Below are 8,010 nucleotides of genomic sequence, written 5' to 3' on the forward strand. Positions count from 1 at the left end.
TCTGGGATGGCAGCACGAGGTTAAGGCATGAGAGTCAAATTTCTCTTCCGCTGGCCCCCACGGTCACATTCCATAGAAACGGAAGTTAAAATTTCGCTTTCAACTTCCGGTAAATCGAGCAACTTTAGAGCAGATTATTTCTTGAATGCAATGGTATAATAAAAAAAAAGACTAGATATGCATATTACATGACCTAAACTTACTGCTGATAGATTTTGAGCTCAAAAAAAAAAGATTGAAAATTTGCCGGTGTAGATACCTTAAAATAATCTTGATTTTTACAATTAAACAACACTTTTTCTTGTTGCCACGACGTTATTAGGCATTCTGTCTCCTCATGGCTGAAAGAAGCCTTCAGTTTAGCCTTGGATTTATCTTTACGAGCACTCTCTGTGACCTCTGTGTGGCACTCTCTGTCCGCCAGTTTGACGCAATAGTTGGAAAACCACCTCTGCCCTCCCAATACTCAGTAAATTTTTGTCACTAAAGCGTAACGAAACGTCATCTTTTATTGCTCTCAGCTACGATTGATCCTACGACATTTTTCGTGTTGTGTGCGTCTGTCGTAAGAATATTGTAGGTTGATTTACACGACGCGATTCGCGTTGTAGGCATGGCATAAGCATGTCGCATGCGAAAAATCATAGGCAAAATCGTACCTTCTAAATCGCCCTTAAGTCTTTCTCCATTCATTCTAAGCCATTTTACAGCCCGACAACCCCGTCAAACATGTTCCTCGTGAACATAAAAATTGCCAGTACAGTAATAGCCCACGTATAAGAACCTGAATTTTTTAATTTAGCCTAAATAGGTTCTTATTTAAATGGTACTTGAAGCAAATTTACCGGTAGGCTACCAAGGTTGTTAAAATAGGTTCTTATATTTTCATATGAATTTCATCTGAATATACTATATTTATAAATATCATCTCATAATACAGTATAATGGCAAACACAATAGACGTACAACATGGTACTTAAGCTTGAAAGAAAAAAAAAAGTTATGTCAAGTTACTTTTAAATAGATAATGATCTTAATTCAGCAGTTTCTACCTATACACTTTCACAGCAACCCCACTGATAAGAACCTAACTTAAAATTTTAGCCTAAATAGGTTCTTATGTGGAGGGGGCTTAAAATGAAAATTTTAGCCTAACAGGTTCTTAAAACCCAAGTTCTCATACGCGGGCTATTACTGTATTTCTGGTGAGTCCAATTTTTCACTCTCCATCATGCAGAAAAGGAATTCGAGGGAGTTAAGTTGTCGATTCTTTGTACAAAAAGCATTTTAACGTTCTTATTGCTCGACAGCGATTGTAGCTCACACACTTTAATCGTGTTTCAGCGCTCAAAATGGATCCCAAGATACAAGTAAGCCAGTTTAACTTCCTACCCATTTATAGTTGGTTTTTTAATGCTGGAGGTCGTTTCTTATGCTGTTTCTGCAGTAGAAGCTCGAGAGCTTTGTACAACACCGAGACCTTATGATAGCAGATGTCATCGACAGCACTAATAATAATAATTATAATGATGATGATCATAATAATTACTCAATTAATTAATTAATCAATTAATTAATTAATTAATAGCAGGTGTGAGGTACTGGTAAGACGGCTTGAGGAGGTTTTCTTCTGTTTAATTACTCTATTGGTGAGAGAGTGCTTGATTGCACTCAGCCTGATGGAAATTGTTGTTTCAACAATTCAGACGACTCCTAGGAACATAGAATACGTGAAAATAAATTTTTGGTTCTTTTACTGGTATTGATGGTTTTGATGCATTTATTTCTGTGTTTTAGTTACTGAAGGAAATAGTTGAAAAGAACAGTTTTCAAGCTATCACCCGGTACGAAGCCGCTTCCATGGAATACCCTCGGATCGCGCCGACAAGTAGGTTAACGTTGTTTTTCAAGCAGCCCAAAACACCAGCAAATGTTTTATTACTGACAAGAATGCCATCGGAATGCTCTTGCAAGCAGATGAAGGAATTTGCCGGAAAGGGAAGTACGTTGCCGTGCTTTGCGATTTAGGGGCCTTTACTTTGGAATCGATCGACTTGCTATTAAAAATACATAGCCCCCGCAACATAAAGAATGACGTTCTCAAAGAGCAGCAGTGGCTGAAGAAGGATATCAAAGTCCCCGTCTTGACATGCTCATATTCAAAAGAAGACCTTGCGTCCTATGCTGATAAAATTTCAAACACACCTAACAATTGTAGTCCGATGGAAGATGACCTTCTGAATATCTGTATTGGAACATAAAACATGGTGTAAAGTACCTCGTCCTTTTTGCAAATGTTGGGAAGACAAAGTCAAACGAAGTTTTTGTCAGCAAGCCTGGAAATCCAGGGAATCACTGGACATTTGTTTATGTGGACTTGACGGTGAACAAATGGTACTATATTGACACCTATTGCTGGGGAATGCCAAAGTATTTGAAGACGGCACTTGCTCCCTTTGTTACAGCCATTTACCAGCATGGAAACAGGACACCCAAGCCCGTCAGGGGAATCGTCCAGGCACACGTCCAGAGTATGGGATCAAGTCATTCTTGCTCTAAGGCTTGTCTTAAGAACATCCCAATGCAAGCCTGTGGCAATGTTTGCGGGGTAGCTGCAGCAATACTTGGAGGAATTGCTACCGCTGCTCCTGCACTTTGGCACAACATACTTCTCAACCGAAATACTGATCTTCCAGCCACCTTGAAGTGGTTCCTGTCCCCAACCGCTCACTCTGAATTTTGAGATGCTCCCTGATCTCTTGGCTTGTAAGTGATTCAATCAACGTTTCTTGACTTGGGATACATGAAGAATGTGTCGAACCTCCTGTGTGCTCGTAATGTCCCCTTCCGTACTCGCTTCCTTGGAGAAGTGATCATATCAGAAGATAAGTGTGCAGACGGAAAAGAGTATGTAACAGACAAAATGGATACAAAAGGGGAATCAACGTTAGATCTCGAGGAGCGCGAGCAAATACCAACATCATAAAGCAATAAGTTCAAGGAGGAGGCAAACGCCGGCTGGATAAAAATTGAGTATGGCAAGAAGAAGAAAAAGATAAAAACCCAAAGGAAACGTCAAATAGATATCACTAACAATAGAAGTGGAGTCGCAGCTTGACCAAGAAAATATGGAAAAGATGTCAATGACAAAGAGTGGTTTGAAAGAGAATGGTTGCATTCCAGGAAATCAAGAGCAATAAAAAGAAAGAAAGGAAACAGACACAAAGAGAATTGTACCTTCCCATGCAAAGATGATAGCCTATCAGGGTACGGAAAGAAGGTTACAAAACAAAAAAATAGTGGTCGCAGAATGACGGGGGTGTTAACAGGGTTCCAGATGAGCGCGATATTTACCAGACAGGACGCGAGGAAATGGACAAGAGTACTTTCCTTGAAGAGAATGCTGGAAAATCGAAACATGGCCACAAAAGTCCATTGCATGGGAAGGAGGGTAACGTCCATGACACAGGGATAATTCCTCAGGATAAAGGAAATATCGATGGAGTGGAAGAGTACAAAAGCAGAAATCCTTTCCAAGGCAATACAGAAGACCTTACTGCCTTTGATATAGAATCTCGTCACATACACGTAGACACCATGAGGAACGAAATATCCGAAAGGCATTGCAGAGAACATGACTGACGTTCATGAATTCTCTGATCACTTACACACAAATACCGTGAGGAGAGAAGTCTCTGAAGGCATTGCAGAGAACCTGGCTAACATTGATGAAGAATCAGTTGATCATATAAACGCAAACACTGCAAATAACGACCTCTCTAGCGGTATTCCAGAGAAACTGACACAGGCAGTTGAGGGATCCGAGGACACAGATGCTCACCAGGCCGTCAACAACGACGATGGAGTGACCAAAATACAGGGGACTGACTCCTCCAGGAACACCATTTCTTTTGATCAAAAAACAGAAAATTCCAATGGAGAGACCATCTCTAGCGGGACTGAGAGCAGCAGCAGCACAGGCAAGACACCACGATTTTACGTTAGACAAAGGTTTGCTGAGTTAGAGGATTTTCTACATTTCAAGAAAACTTTCGAAGACTCCAACTTTTGCCAATTGTATAACAAGGACGTAAGATATCTGAAAGCAGCCGAAAAACGAGTTCCAAAGAGAGTCGCTTTAGCGAAGACTTCCCTAAAATACTATTCACTGCTTCTATATTGCAAGTTTGGAGGGAAACCAAATGCATCAAAAGAACGCACAAGGAAAACCAAGTCATTTCGCCAAGGCTGTCCTTTTCAAATATACATCTCATTGTCGTCCGATGGACAAGCCCTGGAGCTCAGAACACTTAATGAAAGTCACAACCATTCATTGTTTAAAGAGCTCTACACACACCTGCCCAGACAAAGAGCGATGTCCCTAGAAGAAAAAAAAGACGTTAAGGATGCCCTTAACCTCAAAGCCAACAAAAAGCTCCTTCAGCAGAAAATCGAAGAAAAGTCAGGGAAGAAAATAACTCTTAAAGATATTTCGAACATCCTGCAAAGAACAACAAATGGACAAGACCAGAACGACCTTGATCATGTCATTAACCTTCTGTGAGATCAACCTGGTTTGGTTTCCGAAGTCATTATCGATGAGGAAAAGAACTTCAAGGGGCTCTTTTACCAAGACGAATATATGCACAACATGTACCGTAAGTTCCCAGAGATCATTATGGTAGATGCCATGTATAAACTATTGGACTTGAGAATGCCATTATATTTAATTCTGGCCATTGACGGAGACGGCATAAGCGAAATAGTCGGACTCTTCATTTTAGCAGAAGAGACGCAGTCAGTCATTGAATCTACTGTAACCATCTTTAAACGATTTAACCCTTCTTGGACAGAAACCAAGGTCATAATGCCTGACAAGGACTTCACTGAAAGAGATGCATTCAAAAACTGTTTTCCTGATGCGTCACTCACCTGTCTTTTCCACACACTCAGATCATTTCGCAGAGAAGTAACGTGTGAGAAATTAGGAATCACATCTGCTGAAAGGCTTCATTGCCTAGAACTCTTGTCGAGACTTGCGTATGCAAAATCAAGAAAGGAATTTGAGGACACCTGGGAAGAAATTAAGGCTACTAAGATAAAAAGCGTTATCGATACCTTGAGCTGAACTGGCTACCAATCAAAGATCAGTGGGTGGCATGCTTCAAAGACAAAACAATAAATCTCGGAGAAAACACCAACAACCGTCTTGAATCCATGTTTAGTAAAATCAAGAGCGTTTGTTCAAAGTATGCTAGTTTGATTCAATTTTCCCACGAATTTTTTTCCGTACTCAGATTGATGAGAAATGAGCGCAATAGCCATTACCTGATGGCATTGGCACAGAAGCCATTAGAGTATCAAAACTGTGAGTCCCATGTACAAAAGTACGCAAAGTATCTAACTCCCTACGCGTTCTACCTAGTCCGAAATCAGCTCATTCTCTCAGATGTCATTAAGACAGAGAATGTCACAAGAATGTCTGAACAAAACTTTGAGGTAAAGTTGTTCGGTGATCAACTACACACAACTCCATCCTCGTGTACCTGTTCTTTTAGGTCACGAATGAGGCTACCCTGTCAACATATTTTCAAAGTGCGAAACATCGTTGAGCTTCCCTTGTTCGAGCCAGAGCTTGTGAAAGAAAGGTGGACCATGAACTATTATGAATAACTGGCAGATTCAAGATTTAGCTAAAACGAGGACACTTGCTTCGGTACACCTCCAGCATCTACAACAGTTAAAGAACGCGGAAAAACAGTTTTAACACAAGCTCAGAAGTTTCGAAAGGCCTTAAAAACTGCGCAGTGCCTTGCGTCTTTGGCAAGTGAAGGTGGCATGGTCACTTTTAGGTCAAGGAAGCGAGTGTTAGAAGACATCAAGGAAAACTGGCAACTGGGCAGAGATGTTCGCATTTCTATAAGTGCTAAGGATATGACCCATGGGAACCAAAAAAGTAAAACCAAGGAAGAGCAATACCAGGAAAAAGATGATAAAAGCGAAGAAAAGGGAAACACAGATGACGAAATGAAAGGACAAGAACAGACAGAGGTGAAAGTTAGTGCAAAAAGAAAAGATCCATACAGTGAGGAAACTATGGCAGAGATAACGCCGAAGAATGATACGAAAAAAGGAGAAAACTACAAGACAAATGAAGAGGAGCAAAAAAAGAGGACCAGAAGAAAAGCCTGCCGACAAGAAAGAACCTGAAAGGCAGTGCAACAACAACGAGAGGAAAAAACCGAAGAACAGAAAGAAAAAGAAATTACCAATGAGGATTTCAAAAAGAGGAGAAGCAAAAGAGAAACGCGAACGGAAGCAGTCGAAGAAGGCAAACGAATGACAGTCGAACATGTGACGAAGAAAGAAAGTGAGACTGGCGAAATCCTTAAGAAAGGATGGCTGAAAATGCAATCAGAAACTTTGAATGAAGACATCAAAAACGAAAGTGAAAAAACAAGTGATAGTCAGCCACAAGAACAAAGTGAACATCATCATGATGGCAGAAAAGGGGAAAATATAACTCAGATAAAACGAGTGTAAATAAGGAAGTTACTGAACCTTGTGAACAGGTAAAGAGGGCTATAATGCACTGCATCCACTATAATGGAACAGTGATATGATAGTTGGAAAGGAGGAATGATTACACACATCAGAATTCAGCGACATTAAAATGCCACCGAAAATGATGAAATGTGGACGGCCAAAAGGAGCGGAAGTTACAGTCATAGGAATGCCCAAGACAAAGAAAAAAAAGTGGATGGATCAATATTGCTACCTTTCCAAAAACTGAAACCGTGCGAAAAGGAGAGGGCGATTCTAGAGTGCGTTACTAAGAATAGGGTGGTGGCTGCCGAAGCCTTGAATGGACGAAGGCTTTTAGGTGATTAGGACATTGAGAACAACATCCATTTAATACCTGACACTGTACGGGACCCAGAAAACATTGACATTTCAGAATCGAGAAGTACTTTGGCCAGGACAGTTGGTTAAAAGTTCTGGAGCAAATTCAGAAAAAAGAAGTTCCTTGGCAAAGCAAGATGTGCAACAAGGCAATAAAAAGCAACCAGGAGTCTATTGCTTGTGATCGTTGTTTATTGTGGTACCACTTTCTGTGTTCCTTGTTAAGTTCAAAACCCAAATCGAGAAACTGGTTTTGTAAATGTTGCAAGAACAAGTTCAAGTAAGAAAGGAAATTCAGCGACAATGAACACATAGTTTCCACACTTGAAATAATCTCTTTAGTCCCCTCACATGCTTGGCACCTTGAGATTTTGGACATTTCAGTCACTTTTTGGACTTACCAAATACAAATTAGCGTTTTCAGAGGTTCCAACATACCTTTTGTTAGATTCAAACATAAGCAATTCATACAGTTCAGATCTGGTTTTTTGCAATTGTCCTTTTCACTGTTATTCATTAAAAACGTTCAAAAACTGTCCAGCTTAGCTTTAAAGGAATTCATGGATTGTGCCTCGACAACACTGAGAAGTAGGCTGTTCAGCACCTGATTTCATTAAAACAGGTGATAGTTTACATTAGGACTCCATAGGAGAATATTTGCACGCATCTGCTGGAGCGGCCAGCTGAACTGCAGACATTTCTCTTGGTCTTTCTCAACTGAACTAAGTATTTTAGTTTAGTTGAGATATAATGCATTTTGTAAAACTTTTTTTTATTAGCCTTGCTTTCCTCATGTGCCGGTAACTTCAAAATCGCACCGCCCATATTTTGACCTATTCTCCTTATGATCTCTTTATATCTTTGGGCTGGAAAAAACTGGAGATTCTCTGGCCTTGCCCCCAATATTTGCATTCTATGTTTAGTTATCGAAATGAAATCTCTAAATTCCGAGGGCAAGCTAGCTTCTCCACTTCCCCGACCCAATTATGTCAAACACAGCTTTAGTTTTACATGTTCGGTGCTGTGTAATAGTCTACCTGCTGAGCTGCTGCAAGCGCGAACTCTCTTCTCCTTCAAATCCGGCTGCAGTGATTTATTTTAGAAATA

The sequence above is a fragment of the Pavona decussata genome, unplaced genomic scaffold, assembly GCF_977016875.1.
Source record: "Pavona decussata unplaced genomic scaffold, jaPavDecu1.1 SCAFFOLD_416, whole genome shotgun sequence".
Classification (NCBI taxonomy): Eukaryota; Metazoa; Cnidaria; class Anthozoa; order Scleractinia; family Agariciidae; genus Pavona; species Pavona decussata.